Consider the following 19710-nt stretch of genomic DNA (forward strand, 5'->3'; position numbering starts at 1 on the left):
TTCTGTCCGGTGCTTCACTTTGCATATACACCTTGTTCTATATTAAGTTAACCAAAAGAGCCCAAATCTGAGATACAGAAATTATCGTCCCGTATTTTGGCATTTACCTGAACACACTCTCTTCGATAGTGTATCGATTAGATTCTTTCTACATCCACATGTGTATTATAACTTCACAGACGTTTGAGTATCAATTTACTTTGTAGTTGCCACCTACAATATTTATTCAGAACTTTTAGGTATGTCACTGACATCTAACGGCTTCTTTGAACGTGCCTCACTTAGCGCCTTACCCATCTCTTCTACATAAAGCATTTTCTACTCTTATATTTATACACTCCTGGAAATTGAAATAAGAACACCGTGAATTCATTGTCCCAGGAAGGGGAAACTTTATTGACACATTCCTGGGGTCAGATACATCACATGATCACACTGACAGAACCACAGGCACATAGACACAGGCAACAGAGCATGCACAATGTCGGCACTAGTACAGTGTATATCCACCTTTCGCAGCAATGCAGGCTGCTATTCTCCCATGGAGACGATCGTAGAGATGCTGGATGTAGTCCTGTGGAACGGCTTGCCATGCCATTTCCACCTGGCGCCTCAGTTGGACTACGTTCGTGCTGGACGTGCAGACCGCGTGAGACGACGCTTCATCCAGCCCCAAACATGCTCAATGGGGGTCAGATCCGGAGATCTTGCTGGCCAGGGTAGTTGACTTACACCTTCTAGAGCACGTTGGGTGGCACGGGATACATGCGGACGTGCATTGTCCTGTTGGAACAGCAAGTTCTCTTGCCGGTCTAGGAATGGTAGAACGATGGGTTCGATGACGGTTTGGATGTACCGTGCACTATTCAGTGTCCCCTCGACGATCACCAGTGGTGTACGGCCAGTGTAGGAGATCGCTCCCCAAACCATGATGCCGGGTGTTGGCCCTGTGTGCCTCGGTCGTATGCAGTCCTGATTGTGGCGCTCACCTGCACGGCGCCAAACACGCATACGACCATCATTGGCACCAAGGCAGAAGCGACTCTCATCGCTGAAGACGACACGTCTCCATTCGTCCCTCCATTCACGCCTGTCGCGACACCACTGGAGGCGGGCTGCACGATGTTGGGGCGTGAGCGGAAGACGGCCTAACGGTGTGCGGGACCGTAGCCCAGCTTCATGGAGACGGTTGCGAATGGTCCTCGCCGATACCCCAGGAGCAACAGTGTCCCTAATTTGCTGGGAAGTGGCGGTGCGGTCCCCTACGGCATTGCGTAGGATCCTACGGTCTTGGCGTGCATCCGTGCGTCGCTGCGGTCCGGTCCCAGGTCGACGGGCACGTGCACCTTCCGCCGACCACTGGCGACAACATCGATGTACTGTGGAGACCTCACGCCCCACGTGTTGAGCAATTCGGCGGTACGTCCACCCGGCCTCCCGCATGCCCACTATACGCCCTCGCTCAAAGTCCGTCAACTGCACATACGGTTCACGTCCACGCTGTCGCGGCATGCTACCAGTGTTAAAGACTGCGATGGAGCTCCGTATGCCACGGCAAACTGGCTGACACTGACGGCGGCGGTGCACAAATGCTGCGCAGCTAGCGCCATTCGACGGCCAACACCGCGGTTCCTGGTGTGTCCGCTGTGCCGTGTGTGTGATCATTGCTTGTACAGCCCTCTCGCAGTGTCCGGAGCAAGTATGGTGGGTCTGACACACCGGTGTCAATGTGTTCTTTTTTCCATTTCCAGGAGTGTATATACTCTTATAGCTCTATATCTAGAAATTTCTCGACAGTACTTTCCATTATTAAGACTATCAGTGTGATCCTGACACAAATCCTACCTACTTCCGCACTTAACTAAAATTACTCAACAGTTTTGTTTTGTTTATTCGGAAATGCATTCTATTTCACAGTCCATAACGTCCACGTACTGCAGTCTTTATAGAGATCGTCATCGATTTATAGTCCAGTACTCTGTGTCCGAATACTGAATTTGTAATTTCTCTGACATATTCTATTCATGAAAACGATACTATCTGCCACAGGCATTTTTGTCTTTACGAATACGACCACGACCACTCTAATTCGGGGATGTGGAGCTGTAGTAAACAGCAAACAGTTGCTACATGTTCCTTGTTTCGAAGTTGTCCAACGCCTTTGGTAGCTACAATCAATTTCATAGACTGCGATTTGTGATTTACACATCACATGAACTTTAATTTATGTTTGGCGTTAGATCAGATTGATATAAACGCTAACCTTGCGAAAAAGCTATAACTAATGACAGATGTTATTTACGTTTGCTCTGACATTCAATCTGAATTTCGATACTTTGTATGAAAATCCTTGCTTATGTTTCACTTGATGAATGTTTTGAAAATAATAATATTATGGACTGTCACCAGATTTTAGCAGCAGCAAGTGGTATAGACTAGCGTCTCTTGGAACGCTTTTATTGCGTACCGACGTGTATTAGCATGCATGATTTCGACGATGGGCTCATAACGCATGCATAATTTATCTCGCAATGTGTTTTGCTGTTGTGCAGTCAGAATGATATGAAATTAATTCCAGCGGCAAACTCATTAAAACAAATCGGTTCATGTAATACGGAGCACAGCAAGTGGAAACTGTCAAAGTGCAAAAACAGAACAGCCTCATTATAGACTGATGTACAGCGATATTAAACTGAAAACTAAATAACTTTTAACTAACCATGTCGTACTCACAAATAAAAAAAATTGTTATTTATGTGTCTGCATTATTGCAACAATTCTTGGAAATGATTCTCAAGGACACAGGTTCTATAAATCCTGGCTTGTAATGTGGATTAAGCAATTTTTGCTGTTGTGAAGCCGTTCCGTTATTTGGTGTAGCTCACTGCGATACTCTATAATGTGCAAACGATATCTTAGCATTCTTCTGTAGCACCACATTTCAAACGCTCCTATTATCTTCTTGCCTAAATTGCTTATCGTCCACGTTTCACTTCCTTACAAGGCCACACTCCCTTACAATACTTCACCTGAAACATCCCCTGAGAAAAATTTATTAATTACTGTGCTCGTAAACCGGTTACGTTATTTGATTTCCAAACAGCTGAGCAAAACTGAAAGTACTCAGACATTTCTCTCTTTACTCATTCTGATCATCACCAAAATGACACACAATACCTTTAGCGCAACGCAATCTGACTGTCAATAACACCTACAAAAGAATGGCCCTGACTCACTATAACCTATACCTTACATGAATCACTTACCTCACAAAAATCTTCGTTACTCAAACTACTGCTATACAGCGAGCGCCAATACTGCCAGCTAAATAATTGATTCTAACTACTGAAAGCACTAACTACTGATAGGCATAGTTAGCAAATGAAAGATTTTGATAGAGAACAAACAATTTATTTACCTTAATAACGTTCTAAAGTTATATATATATATATATATATATATATATATATATATATATATATATATATATATATATATATATATCATGACATCCAAATTTCGTTTCTCTGCCGGACACACGTCCAGATCATCCGCTCTCAAAACTCCGTCATCTCTCTTCCTAGATCCACCACTGCTGAGGGCTTACCTCCAACTGCACAACGCTACGCGCTGTTCACATCCAACTGCCCAACACTACAATAGCAAATATTCCAACAATGCAAATCAGCCACAGACTGCACACAGCACAGTCAGTGATTTTCATACAGAGCGCTACGTGCGTTACCAACATAAAAATCTAAACAGCCTACTTACACACCTTCGCAATAGGCTTCCTAAAGCTTAAATTTATATTAAATGTTAAGAAATTCCCCTTTGTAAGAAATACTTTTCGTGCTGTAGCCAGGCTGCATTTTGTACCCTACACCCCCCCACCCCCCCTCCACCCTTTCGTTCATCGTCAGGTTTTTTGCTGCCCAAACAGCAAATCTCACCTACCACTTTAACTATCTCATCTATTAATCCTGTGCCCCCAGCATCAGTCGACTTAATAAGCTAATATTCATTCCCTTCCAAAGTATTTGGTGCCTATGAGACAATTAAAATGTCCATATGGTATGGTTAGGTGCGACCTATGATCTTGTACCGTGGTCTTTCTCTAAAAAGCAATTTATTTGCCAAGGTCGCTATGTTAAGACACTTACTGGGGTTTGCTAGTAACAGCAGTATGTATTTCTGTCCTCAGATTCACAAAACCGGGAAGTCGTAGTCACATCATACAATGCTTACACCAGTTGCTCACAAGAGGACTATCCAATATGCATAAAACAGTCGAGGAATTACAGTAATATGCCAGGTCTGCTGTTTAAAAGTGTGTACGAATACAAATTGTAGATATTAGTTTGGTGCATAAGCTCATAGCGTTTTTCTTTTGCGTGTTGGTATTCCGGTTGCTATTGGTTTGTTTGTCAATTGTTATGTTTTGTTTATAGTTTATTGTTGCTATTTAAGTTTAGATGCTGCCATTTTGCCATGTGGAGATAGTGAGTGGCGCGGTAGGCGCTAGAAAATGGAGTGCCAAGTGGATAAATCGGAGTATTTCCGACATAGTCTTCTGTTTGAGTTCAGTACAGGAGTGACTTCAGCTTAGGGAGACAGAAACACTTGCGCCGTGTATGGAGACAATGCCACTGGATGAAGCACAGCAAAAAAATTGTTTTCTCGTTTCGAGGGGAAAGCGGCCCTCCATATTCAGAAACACGTTCAGGGTTTGATGAATGTCTTTGAACGCATTCAAATTCAAATGGTTCAAATGGCTTTGAGCACTATGGGACTTAACTTCTGAGGTCACCATTCCTCTAGACTTAGAAATACTTAAACATAACTAACATAAGGACATCACACACATCCATGTCCGAGGTAGGATGTTTGAACGCAATAATCCACAATGAACCACGCAGTGTACTCGAGAGCTGGCAAGTGTGATGAACTGTAATTTTTCCATCATCATGTGAAATTTACATGCAATGGGGAAGGTTCAAAAATCGAGCGTAAGGTCTAACCCAAAATCAAAATTATCAGCAGGTGGCCATACATGCGTCTCTGCTTGCTTGACAGCTGTTGAACAACGCCGACTATTCTACTCTGTATCGTTACTGGTGACGAGAAATGGGGTCTTTATGCTAACTTAAGAGACGGAAATGAATGGTTGGGCCAAGTAAAGCTTCAAATCACAGTCCAAAGACCAGCGTGCATACGCAGAAGATAATGTTATGCACTAGGTAGAACAGTGACCGTGTTGTGTACTACGAATTGTTTCCCCAAGGTGAAACCGCTACTGCTGATATTTATTGTCTTAGAGGCGAAATCCAGGAACAACGACTACGAAAGCTGCTTGAAGTGGTGCTAGTCCTCGATAATGCCCGCCATCGTTCTGCTAGACTTACATAAAACACTATACAGGTAGACATTCCGCTCCCAGCTTAATCAGCTGATGTTGGACCCTAAGACTTACTGTCGAACAGCTTTCAATGACATTTCTTACCAGGTTAAAATGAACTCCGAACATGGCTCAACGAGCTCTACAGTTCAATACCACGTGATTTGTACACTCAAAGAATCTAAAAGTTACCCGATCAGTGGCAGACTGTTGTAGACAGTGAAGGATAATATATTATTGATGACTAATGTGTCTGTAATATTTATCTGCTATGTTTATTAAACTTATGGAAAAACAGTACGAATTTAAGCACCAGCCCACTATTTAACGATAGCACAGTTGCACTGCATCGCCAGCATTTCAGTGTGCACTATATCTTTTCATAGAAACGTATGTTTCTGTAATACATGAGCAGGGATTTCTAAATTTCTTTTAGGTATTATTGTATACAAGGTGTCAGGGGTACAAATGCTAATATTGTGATCATTGTTGTCTTAATATGTACCCATGTGATTGTGTTATTTGTTTTTTGTCTCTGTTTAAGAGTCTCCCTTCAGACACCTCACATAATTTACTAACTGTTGTTTTCTGCGTGGTCGTAACAGCAGCAATAAGTGAACTACATTTCATAACATAGACTATTTGTATTTTGTCCAAATGTCCATACATCAACACCTAACCTGCTGCTCAGGGGAACATAATCATCTACGTCTTGCTCTTGCCACATGTCCTTGAAGGTAATAATCAACATAAAAATATGCTGCTCATAACAGCAATAATTACTAGCCTCCAAGTGAAGTAAATGTGGATGCAATATTGTTCACTGTGCTCTCCTCAGTCACCAAGAAAAATTTCTGCTCTGATGCCTCTAAAATCCTGTACATCAGGAACGTTAACTTCAGTAATAGAATAAAAAATCAGAGCAGTAACAGCATATAGCCACAAAAGAAATATATTTTGGAAATGTAGTAAGGAAAACTCGATGTGAAATTAATTTATTATCCATGAGCTCTGAATCTGTTCCTTTTATCCGTTTTAGAATTTTTTGATTTTGTAGCTTTTAGGAAACTGAATGGGCATACAGGGTGGATAGATACAGACAAAGTAGATACAGGAAATGTAAATTACAGTTTCAGATTGAGGTATTCATATAATTTTCCTAGGTGGCTATTTTTTAAAGCGGAACACAAGACACAGCATCAAAATAAATATTTCAACAAATTATCAGCAACAGCAGAGAGCGAGACATATAAAAACTGGATATCAAACCTTTATATAGCTTAAGACATTAACGATAGATATTATTATCCTTTGCCAGGCTGATTTTGCAAACATCTCTAGGTGATAGTTACACTTTAGGGTTATTCTAATGAATAAGGAGTTAGCGTTGCACCAGCCTTCCACCCATTCATATTACACAGGTGGTGATGGTGGTGGTTACGGTGGTAGTAGCTGCAGTAGAAGTAGTTGCTGTTGTTATAATAGAAGTACAGTTGGCAGTATTAGATGCTGATGTAGATATTAATGGCGTAGGTTGCAATGCAAAGTCTAAAATTTTGAAATAGATAACTTATCTCTCTTTTTAGTCTACTCTTGATCGTGCTAACAGCTTCTCATACACGCCAGTCTGTCACGGTAAAAGTAGTAAGTGTGAAAGAGATTTGGTGTCCCAAAATGTGAATTAATTCTGCGAAAAGGAAGGATGTGATATGGAAATATGTATCTGGCTACTAACAGATTGAAAAATGGGTGGAAATAAGACTAATGTGCTCAGTTTTATAAAAATGATTGTATCAAAGTATGATATTTTCTTGCGGCAGGCATTAAAAGAAGTTGACTTAGATATATATATTTAAACGCCTTTAATCTTATGCTCTAGTGAATTTCATTCTTTGCACATGAAAACGTGGTATCGCTAACACAAATATGACTTGTTCTCAATTTACAAACCTCTGCAGAATTGTGCTGAGGATCATTTGGCTATGCCTTCAGAACAGTGCGTGTAAGTAACTACGAAAAGAATTATTACTGTCACTTTTGGCGAAGTGATGCTAGTAATGAACATTTAAATGGAAATGGGTTGAATCATGGTAATGGCACCGAGATGGTTCAGCAAGTTTTTTAATTCTTATTCAGATGATGCAAGTGAGTCTGTAGAAACAGACCAGATCTTATCTAATGTCTTACGCCATATACCGAAAAACATATACATACTAGAAGATTGTGAAACACGTAAAACCTGTCTCTGCTTGTCTGTTATAATGTATATCGCTCATTAGCAGCATGCAAATGGAGTAATGATGTGTCATCTCATTTGAGTAATGTGAAATTGTTATGGTTCTCATGGGGACACTCTATAATCCGCTACATGACTATTCACGTAGCCACTGCCAAACAACAAGAACAAATGGTAATAAAAAAAATTTGGTCTCTGCCCCTTATAGTACTTTGTAATGAACATACCGTAGAAGACACGTTATTAAAGACAAATATACATTCATCAAATATGAATACATGAAAGGGAAAAACAAAGATGTTGAATCATATTTTAGTGCAGAATTTGGAACAAAAATTCTTCTTGGAAAGTGTTTTAACAATTTAAGAGGAAAACGTTGGTTCACAGAAATACTCAGCATATGTGAAACTGCCGACAATTTTTTTTCATTTGATACTACATTTCCCATACGAAACAGATTGTTCCTGCTATTAGTTTCCGATTTTCTCCGTTCTATGTGCAGCTGCAAGTAAATGACACGATGACGCGAATCTATTAAAGGTAAAGTGGTCAAGTGTAGGGACTGAATTACTGTTGGCAGGAAATCGTGTGCTCTTTTCAGAATTATGTAGAACAAAGTTATTCAGATAATAAATAAACAAATGAATGAGCAAATAAAAGCTTAAAAAATAAATTTTGAAATCACATTTCGTGTTATTAATTAAAATGCATTGATTTAATCAGTAATACTACACAGTTGGAAAAACATCAAAAAATTTTGAGGAATGTATTATGTAGAACGTTTTTTCTAATGTATAATTAACAAAAATGTATAGCTATACATATTCAACATGTACTTTCTCTCCACCACATTTGTTTTTGATCAGATGTAAATCTATATTTTGTGAATTTCCTTGAAAGTGACTCTGAAGAATGACGATTTCAGGTGAGTGAATACTTATAAATATAAATTATCAGAAACTGAAATAAATCTTTTGTAGCAGACATTACAGCACAGCTTCATTTTTCCACTATTGACTGTTACTGTTAGTTCTTGATTGATATTTCTGGAATATATTACTTATCTGCAGCACTCTTCTGTGAGACCTACCCATGAAGTGTGAGTGAAAACCATATTGCCATTAGAAACGTGTATTTCTTAAAGCAAGAATATCGATTTTCGCTCCTTATTTTCTCGTATTCTAAGTTCACTAGTAGAACACTAGAAGAGCTGTTTTCGTTATTTGACTTCGTATCGTAACATGGCCCTTGGAAACCATTTATCTTCATGTTCTATGTGTATTCCCTACGAATTTTACGAGACGCTTAACTGAATGAACGCTTTTACACTAACTGCAGTGGTATTCCATTAGCTGGAAATAACCAGTCTTCTACAGTTTATCAGCAGACACATGTAGTACCTGTTCTCTTACAGTAGTAGCATAGCACTGAACTACTAAATCAATGCTTCATTTAAAAACCACGGACATACTGTACCAACACCACGGCACTGAAATGCTGACAGTAAAAGAAAGCATATCGTTACGATGCACTTGGGTGAACGCTTTTACGTGTTTAAACATGAGTGCACCTCAGTTTTCACATACGACCACAGTCGCACATATATCATAACGAGCGACCACTACTGATCACTTTTCATAAGCTCTTTCCTTTCCATCAGTGTCGATAGTTACTATGTTCTCAGACGTCCTTACAAAGGAAATACAACATTGCATAGACCTCACGAAATTCACATTGAGGAGCATTGTGTAGTAGCCACAAACATACTGAAAAGCATCTTACTAATTTAAAAAAATTCTGAACACCGAGCGAAGTATTTGACAATCACAAACGTATAGTAAAATAGCAGCCCATTACATTTGTAACTACTTCTAATATACAGAAACTTTAATGATTACTGATGCTATTCTCTGGACACGTGCCAGGTGATGGACAGATTAAAGGCTGGTCGGAACAGTGTGAGGCAGGTCAACGGGTTGTAAGGAAGGTTTCAAAATGATGGAACTAATCTACGGCAGGAAAGGTAATGTAGGCCGCCGTGGCATAATATAAAAATGGAAAAAAAATTACTGAAGGTAAACTGGGTAAAGTGTTCTTTCAAGGAGTTCATGACAACCACATAATATGTTTTATTAAACACCTTTTCGCAATTGCTTTTCTTTATCTATCTTCTATACTTTGTTTCGTGAAAGATTAACTGTACCCTATTGTGAAGTAATCCAGCTTTTGCTAGGTAACATGATTTCCCGTATTAAATTTTGTAGAAAGATACCATCTGGCATAAAGAATGACTCCCCTCAGATATGATGTTCTACCGAGGGTGAAGATCATTGTCTTACATAACATGAAGCGTTTAACTTTTTCAGTAGTAGCATTATCTGAATAGCGGTCTTCTACGTTTCTCTGTTCACTGTTCAACCCTCAAAACAATTAACTATGTTATGGATTATAGCGTGTCAGGCGGTCTTAATACGGGCAGCTTCGTTAACTCCAGTACCAAGTGAATCCGTACAGCTTCCATTGCCGTTAATCACAGCGTTGCCACTATTCATTTCAAGATGCATATAAATCGTCTTGAGCGTTTGATAAACACCTTTCTCTATCCTGAAATTCGTTGATTCTTTCTTTTTACAAATTCTTTAATCGGTTGGTTTAATCATTATGGCAATGAGTGAAATTCTCACTCACAACCTGTTATTAAAATGGCCTTAAGATTACGTAAAGAGGCACATCTTCTTAACGGAGTGACTGGACAATGTCAAATAACACGCAAAGTTGATGGTGTTAAGCTATAAATTATATAAGCATTAATTCATGTAAGACACTAGGTTGGTAACTTAAGGATTTGAAATTAAATTTCCTTGTGCAGGCTTAAATATATTTCATCTTGTTTCTTAAAACATTCTTTAAAAATTTGACAGTAGGAAATAACATTCCATTTTCTCGCAGTGTTTGGGAAACATCTGTGCGATTTCACAACACAGAATATTAATAATGAAAAAGTACATCATAAACTCACATTTTCTCCTTCACGCCAAACACAGCAATAACAGAAATTGGAATATGGTTGTTGCTTATTTATCACACACCGCTCTCTCTTTTAATTTTGTTTTCTTTGCAACGAATTAAATATTTAACTTGACATTTGGAAGAATGAAGCAAGTGGAGTGCTTCTTTCTCCGTTGCAGTCCATTTTGAGTTGTGTTCTCTCTAGATAATAAAAACATGAGGACATATTACTTTTCAGTCAACTTGTCCTTTCGCATATTAGGACGCTGAGACAAGCTTTGCAAATTTTTTAAGAGTGTAAACGTTAATGTCAGAAAAAGATCTTCTGCGTTAGATACCTTCGCGTGCCTTCGAGGCACACATCACATACCCAAAATAACTAAGTCCATAAACTATTTACATACATTATTGATAAAAAAACTCATCACAAGGATGTAACATCCTATAATATTTACTATTTTACAAACCGGTGATTTTAAATACCGTATTCCACTGTTTTCAAAATCACTTGTAACTGTCATAAATTCTATAGGGACCTGTCGCACAGAGTTGTATCCATCAGCTTGGAGGGATACCATAAAGCACGAGCATTCGAAAGCACGCTGTAGTTTCGCAGACTACCGCATAAAGCAGGCCACATAATGGATCATATAGTCTTACATGAAATCCACAAATGAAGTAAGAACTACCTTGAAATAATGGAAATTAATAAACAAATGTCCAAATGTCGAATTGAATGATCAGTCACAACTTCCTTAATCGCCGTTTGTAACTGCACATACGGCTAATGATCCTATCCACAAACCTTTGTAAATTCTCCTCCTACCCAGATGCCCCACTTTCCTATATTTATTGCTGTTATCTCACTTGCCCCTATGTAATTTAACTACAGTCGTTTCAATTACTGGTTCCGCCTCAGTTGTTACACGTACCTGTTTGTAATAATGGACCTATTAAGGATGAGGTTATCTTGTCCAGTCGACCCCCTGGAGGAGGACACCAGATACTGCTATATAATCTTCACCTTATTTTACCTCTAAAAACAGTTGTTGTAATTTGTCATGTACTTCATTATTTAATGCGTCACATATTTTATCTAAACCAAATAATTTTACTGAAATAATGCCTCTAGTTTTCGTCCTGAATAAAACATTAACAGTTATTATGTTTGGAAGGCAACTGAGATATTCTGTAGTTAATCTGTTTTCAAATTTTTGATACCACAAAAACTGCACAGTCACGACGGTGGATCTGTCGAAGATCAGTTTGTAAAGTAATAAGGCACGTAGAATGTTATACCAGTGTCACATTTTGTTTTTCATCACGTATAAAGTATTCTATCAAGAACCAACACAACAGTCAGTTAATACAGGTGCTTACTTTTCACATGAACTGATACCGAAAGCTTTACAGTAGCTACTGTCCTAAATTTCACCTATTTTTGAACCTGGATAACTCCATCAGAAATCTGCGAATTATTCCATCACCTTTTTTTTTTTTTTTTTTTTTTTTTTTTTTTTTTGTGTAACATCAGTAGTGGCATAACATTAACACTTTACCGAAAGATAAATTGCTAGCTAAATAAAAAGCCGCCTCCACAGGTGAAAAAGGGACCGTACAGACTTCCCCACACCGATTTGATTCGTTCTGGCAGGATGTAGGGCAAGGCTGGGACTTTAAGATGAGTAAACAGGGAGACGCAACTCTCATCTGTTTTCGACGAAATCGAGTTTGAAAATTTTGGGCTTGCTTATATGCTTTGTAGAGTCACTACTATTCAAAGAATCCGCAGCCGAGCAAAAAAGCGCTTAGTCTCCAAAATCAGGAGGTCTTTTGGTCGAATCTCCCAGATATCTTTTTTTTTTTTTTAATTCCTACATCATTCTAACAATGTGAAAGTTTCGTACACTGTGCAGTATGCTACCATCCTTACCGAAAAGTTACTGTCAAAGGTCTTTGTTTGTTGAAAAGAGATCAGTGGCTCAGCTGGACCAAGGGTGAAACGAATCAGTTGATGAGAACGCATGCAAATACAAAAACGGTACAATAACGTCTACAACGTCGGGCAAATTCTCAACAACGTTATGCAAGAATTTCCTAACCAACTTCATGAAGCCATATGTGAGAAGGGAACACTTTCTTTTTTTCCTTGATTCAAGTGAGGGCAAAGGAAGGAGAGGTTTGTTCAAATGGCTCTGAGCGCTATGGGACTTAACTTCTCGAGGGCATCAGTCCCCTAAAACTTAGAACTACTTAAACCTAACTAACGTAAGGACATCACACACAGCCATGCCGGAGGTAGGATTCGAACCTGCGACAGTAGCGGTCGCGCGGTTCCAGACTGTAGCGCCTAGAACCGCTAGGCCGCACCCGCCGGCAGAGGTTTGTATTATGAAACAAGATGGTGAGGGTATGCCAGCGTCCTGTATTAAAGTAATACTTCGAAAAGATAGGATTTTTATAGGCAGGTGAAGAATCTTATAAATAGATTAACAAACTGTGCGTCCATCATCTGACAGGATGCGGAAATAGCTTCTAAGGAATACTGCATAAAAATTCAGTCAGTTATTCACCAATAACAGAAGGACTAATTTCAGTGATGGCACAAGTCCATTTTTTCATTCTGAGATGCAGAGTCCTAAAGTTAAATGAGTGCTGGAAAATCTGCAGTTGAGATACCAGAAATATTCAAGTATATATAAAAATCTGCAGTTGAGATACCAGAAATATTCAAGTATATATACTTATAAAGTATATATACGTGAATATTTCTGATATCTCAACTACAGATTTTTCAGCGCTCATATAACTTTAGAACTCTGTATCTCAGAATGAACAAAAATGGACTTGTACCACTACTGAAATAAGCCCTTCAATTGTCTGCACCAATATACTTCGATATGCATGCTGAGCTGCGAAAAATGTGATGACTGAGAACCGTTTACGAATGTAAAGAAAGGTTGTTTTGCAATAGTCACGTTGTAGGAAACATGCATATGCGACAGTTCGGTGTTTATTACATGATCTCTACGTCGAATAATTATGATGTTCCATGTTTCTACAATCAGTAGCTTCCTGAAACGTGCAGTGCCCACAGGTTACACATGACATTTGGCACAAATTTGGATACAATACTATATATGAAAATGACTATACTGGTTCGACTGGAAGTTCTCGTGATCATTTTTATATCCAACCTCCTTACGACATTTTTCCTTCTTTTCTCATGATAATTGTTATCAATCTCATGCATGAATATTTAAAAAATACTGATAATTTGTACACTATGTAGGAGTGAATAAATAAACCGGCAGCGAAATTCGAGCAAGACTCATCTGGTGTCCGTAGCGAAGTGCTTGTTGTCTCACCTCTGGATCACTGGAGTCCTACAATCCATTGAAGTACAAGCCTAAAATCTTCAATCTCGAATATCTCGAAAACCATTGAGAATTGTCGTCCTGTTTGTATATGATTAAGCGCTACTTGCGCCCTAAACGTCTGGTCAGTATGACGGTTGTTAAGAGTAAGACCAAAGTTCAGTTCGCGGTCCTGCAAGGTGTTTTTCCTTCGTTAAAGAGCTACAGCGCTGCAGTCGACCACACGCAGCCTCTTGATGCCAACTGAGGGGCAGCTTGGGTGACATGTAGCTGCTGCGAGGCCTCAGAAGCTGCCAACTGCCAGGAAAGCGGTAGGATGACGCCATGCGCTTCCATACACATTTTGCATAACAGAACTGGCAGCGGATGACAAAGGCGTCTGTCTTAACCTCAGGACCTGTCAGCTCCAGTAAGCTGATCTGATAGTTAAATAAAACAGTGTAGTTGCTGGAGAACCAAAAACTGATAATGTATCGTTACCAAAAATGTTCCAGTACGACGTTCTGAGCATGCTCCAGCAACTTATATACACCGAAAGACAGAGATCTTGAGGCCATCAGCGTACAGAAAGGTGTCTACTCTGTAGTGTATGGAAGGAGAGAAATGAACGCAGCATGCAAAAATGTTGAGAACGCCAATAACGAACATGTTTTCCTTTCAACGGAAGTTCAGTATCGAGCACAGACGTACAGCTTCTACGATCCTATGAACCATTGACCTTACTAAGGTGAGATGGCTAGCTTGCCTCAACGACAAAGACGGGCGTAACACAGGTGCAACCACGAAGAAGGGGTATACGTGGAAAGGCCAGAGTTGCCTATAGTTTATGAGAAGGGACGGCAGCCTATTAAACAGCTGCGGCAGCACCAGTCTGAAAGTGCATCTTGGTGTTCTCACAGAGTAGTAATTCATCGATTAAGTCGCAGGAGTGCGGCCGCATAAACTGCTTTTCTTTTTTTCTACAATTTCGGCTGTATCTGTACGGTACAGTACTTATTCTGTTGTTTTAAATCACCGAAAACACAAGCACCATTACAGATACTGATTGGCATTAAGGAGTAGGCGTGAAGTGAGTCTCTGGGAAAGCAGCCTGTCCATACTGGGATATCTATAGGTGTGCTACAAAATTATGGACGCACCAGTAGAAAATCGTACTTGAGCATAAAAGGAGCCTGCAGGATGTACTGTTGCATTTGACCACGGATGGCACCTGTGTGGTGTTACCAACACGTTGCTACTATTTGTCGTGATGACAACGGCGGTCTGTGTAGCTGTCAGCGCCCTATGTCGGAATGAAGTGAATTCAAATTTGGGCAAAATGGACTTCCGTAACCAATGTAGTCGATGTGTTGAGTGATTGTGACATACGGTCATTTACGAAGCTGATGAGGACAAATGCGAGGACGACAGATGCGACAGTCACAGCGGAACTGAATATCACTAACCTCTTCAGCGCGAAAACAACATGAAGGGAGCTTCATAAATATGGAACTGCAGGGTGAGGTGGAATCCCAAACCCACTTATTAGAATTGCAAAGACGCGTAGTAGGAAAACTTGTTGCCGAAGCCATAAAACTTCGACTATGGGCCTATGCAAGAAACTCATTTCGTCAGATTTGTCTTGTTTCACTCTGTTTCCAACATCTGTCTGATTTCATTTATCTGGAGTGAAGCATTGGGGTGAAGTGTCGGGGGAGGGAGGGGTCGAGCGTTGGTATTGAACTGGAAAGCCATATACTGGTATTCCATGAGCCCCATGGTGATCGCACGGTCGCGTGACTGCCGAGAATTATGTGAACATTTTAGCTCATCATGTCCATTCCATGGTGCAATGCTTGTTCCCCAATGGTCATGCCGCATTCCAAGACGACAAGCCCCCGTTTCACACGGCTCAGATCTTCCAGTACTGGATTTTTGAATATGAGGAGGAATTGTCGCACCTCCCAGGCCACTACAGTTACCAGATCACATTATTATTGAACTATCGCGACATACTTTGGGAGATACGTGCGTGATTGCTACCCACCTCCACCAACATTATTTGAACTTGACACTATTTTCCATGAATAATGACACAAGATCCTCTTGTAAACCATACAGTGTCTGTATTTACCCTTTCCGAAAACACTGAAAGCATTTTAGAATACCAACTGGTTTTCTACACCGTAATAGGCATTGTAATGTATCCTGTCTCCTTACACGTTCTTTTGATTATTTTATGTGTATAGTTTGCTGGAAGCCTCCCTTGTTCATGTACAGCAAGATAAGTGAACTACATTTATTTTTAAATCGAAGTTGAGATGTTGCTGCAATGAACTTCATGTAGAAAAGCGAAAAAAGGCTTCCTACAGACTCTTCAAATTTTCTGGAAGAAAATGTTGCTAGCGTGTTGTACGGGTACGATTAAGATCTTTTTTTCTACCAAATATCAGTGCCTCTTGCGAAACGTTTCAGCATCAAAACTATGTATAGCTACATTGACGCATGGGGTTCGAAAAACTATTTGGTCTTTTCTCATAGTTACCCACAAACGCCTTCGAATAACTTTGTACGTCCAGCAGCATTTCAATATTGGGTTTAGGATATTTTAAATTCAAAGTGTATCTATAAAAATACATCTGTCCGCAATACGCAGGTCTGGTGTCACTGTTCATTTCGGCCCTCCCCCTTTCTCAGCATCAAAACTATGTATAGCTACATTGACGCATGGGGTTCGAAAAACTATTTTGTCTTTTCTCATAGTTACCCACAAACGCCTTCGAATAACTTTGTACGTCCAGCAGCATTTCAATATTGGGTTTAGGATATTTTAAATTCAAAGTGTATCCATAAAAATACATCTGTCCGCAATACGCAGGTCTGGTGTCACTGTTCATTTCGGCCCTCCCCCTTTCTCTGTCCACCTCCCCCCTACCTGTGCCCATTTTCTTCCTCCCCCTCGCTGTCTGTCCATATCCTACTTCCCCCTTCCCTCTCCACGCTACCGCTACACCCCCAATAAGAAATTCTTCAAATGGTTCCAAGCACTATGGGACTTAACATCTGAGGTCATCAGTCCCCTAGACTTAGAACTACTTAAACCTAACTAACCTAATGACATCACACACATCCGTGTCCGAGGCAGGATTCGAACCTGCGGCCGCCCCAATAACACGCTGGTGGTTCTCAACACCACAGTATTTCTTTCCAGACTTTAACTACTATATGTAACATATTTGGTGGAAATCGTTCCAGGGCCTTAGGATTTTTAACTGTAGCTTTGCCTGTGAGCGCAAATGTTCAATTTATTTCACATATATTTGGACACATATTTCACCTATATCTCTAGAGAATATCGCCCTTCTGTTTCATTTTCATGCAGCAATTTGCTTATGAAGAATCTCCTGAGCCGCGTACTGCACAGTAATATATTTTAGCATGTAAATTCAGTGATGTCTACCGCCAGCAAAATATGTTGTAAATAGACTTTTAGTAAGTAAGTAATAAATTAAAACGTGATGCATGGTGCGACAACTTTTCACACAAATTCTCCATCTACATCTACATCTACATTGATACTCTGCAAATCACACTTAACTATCTGGCAGACGGTTCATCGGACTACCTTCACAATAATATCCTATTACTCCAATCTGGAACAGCGCGCGGAAAAAACTAACACCTGTATCTTTCCGTGCGAGCTCTGATTTCCCTTACCGTATTACTACGATTGTTTCTCCCTTCGGGGGTCGGCGTCAATAAAATATTTTCCCATTCGAAGGGGAAAGCTGGTGATTGAAATCTTGTAGTAAGATTCGACTGGAACGTAAAACGCCATTGTTTTAACGCTGTACATCCCAAATTCTGTAACATGTCACTGACAGTCCCTCACCTATTTCCCAATAACACAATACGCCAAGTTCTTTTTCTTTCTCGATGTTCTCAGTTAATCTCGTGTAGTAAGGATCTCAGACCATGCAGCAGTACTCTGAAAGAGGTCGCACACGTAGTGTAGGCAGTCCCTCTACTAGGTCAGTTACATTCTCGAAGTGTTCTGCCAATCAAACGCAATCTTTGGTTTGCTTCCCCACAAAATTTTCTATGCATTTTTCCTAATTTAAGTTGTTAGTAAGTATAATTCCTAGGAACTTAATTGAATTTATGACCTTTGGATTGGAATAATTTATCGTGTAACCGAAGTTTAACGGATTTCCTTTTAGCCCTCATGCAGATGACCTCACACTTTTCGTTACTTAGAGACGATTGCCAAATTTCGCACCATACAGATATCTTATCTAATTCGTTTTGCAAAATGTTTTCATCTTCTGATGACTTTACTACATGATAAACCACAGTATGATCTGCAAACAACCTAAGACAGCTCTCAGATTGTGTTCCACATCGTTTATACTGTAGCGGGTCGGAGTTTTTTGACACGAGATATTGAACATCAGCTGCAGAGGGGAGAAAAGTCACTAATTCGGCAGGGTAGGCGGGAGAGGAAGAGACACTTTATGAGCGGTGGAATGGGTTTTTTACTAGGCTCGGTAAGGGACGTGTGAGTGAAACATTGGTGGTTCCAGTTTTAGTCGTTTATTGGCACATAAGAGCCATTAAACAAATAGAGTAATACAATGTGTTTTAACTCAAATCCTCGCGGCAGTGGAGTGACGCTGTTCGTTGTAGCGTGCGTATTCCAGTGACGGCAACGGCTCGTGTTGCAGCGGAGCGCTACGCTCCGTATTATTCCCTCAGTACCGTGACCGTGACCTTTGCGGCGGCGGTGCGGTCTTCTCCTTGTGAATTCGCTCGGTTTGTTGTTAGCAAGCAGCTACAGCGTGGCGCGGTATGCTCCGTCCCGGAATCGGACGAGCGTCCCACAGGTTCCGGGTCTTCTGGTGGAGTTCGTCAGCCTCTAGGTTCAAAGGTGACCCATATGGTGAGGCCACGATCCCTTCGTCCCCACCAGCCACCTGGGTAACCGAACTCCTTTCTGGTAACGTCTGAGACGGCATCTTCCACGTTGACCATTGACCCGGTGCCGACATCTTCTTCTGTCGAGCGGCTGGCGGTTAAGTCGCTGCAGCAAACTATGACGTCCGCTGACTAACCATCAGTCCATTCCTCCATGCTCCGTTTCTTCAGCACTTCTTTCTTCCCACAAAGACTCCTCTCATGCCCGTCTGTCAGAGGTAGTCTTTCGGTATTTTCGCCAAAGCCATGTAGTTTCTAGAGCGGTGACCAGCTCGGTCGTTGATCAATGCTTCTCACTTTGGGCAGAAACGTGACCAATGTCGACACACGTGCCGGCCTTCTTTGTTTTACCTCAATGCTGGCGTGGTCGGGCATTGCACTGTCGTCATCCTCCGCATCGCCAGATACGTCAAGCACGTGAGTTTAGTGCGCTGACAACTCCTGCAGCATTGACTGCTGATATGCGAACTGCGCTGGTCGTTGTTCCCCATGGAAGCACTGCCCGGCGTCTCGATAGACGGTCTGTTGAAGTGTGACTGCTGCTGCGCAAACTCCACTGGTCACCGGCCCCGTTGTTCGACTGCCGCTGCTTCCGAATATTGTTGCTTAACGTGTCAAAAGTGTCTAACATTTTCACTAAAGCTACAATAAGCCTTTACGTATTTTTCTGCCGGTTCTTTTCTTTGAACAACCATAAATAAAACATAACTTTTATACTCAGTTATTATACATACACT

The sequence above is a fragment of the Schistocerca serialis genome, chromosome 5, assembly GCF_023864345.2.
Source record: "Schistocerca serialis cubense isolate TAMUIC-IGC-003099 chromosome 5, iqSchSeri2.2, whole genome shotgun sequence".
Taxonomy (NCBI): Eukaryota; Metazoa; Arthropoda; class Insecta; order Orthoptera; family Acrididae; genus Schistocerca; species Schistocerca serialis.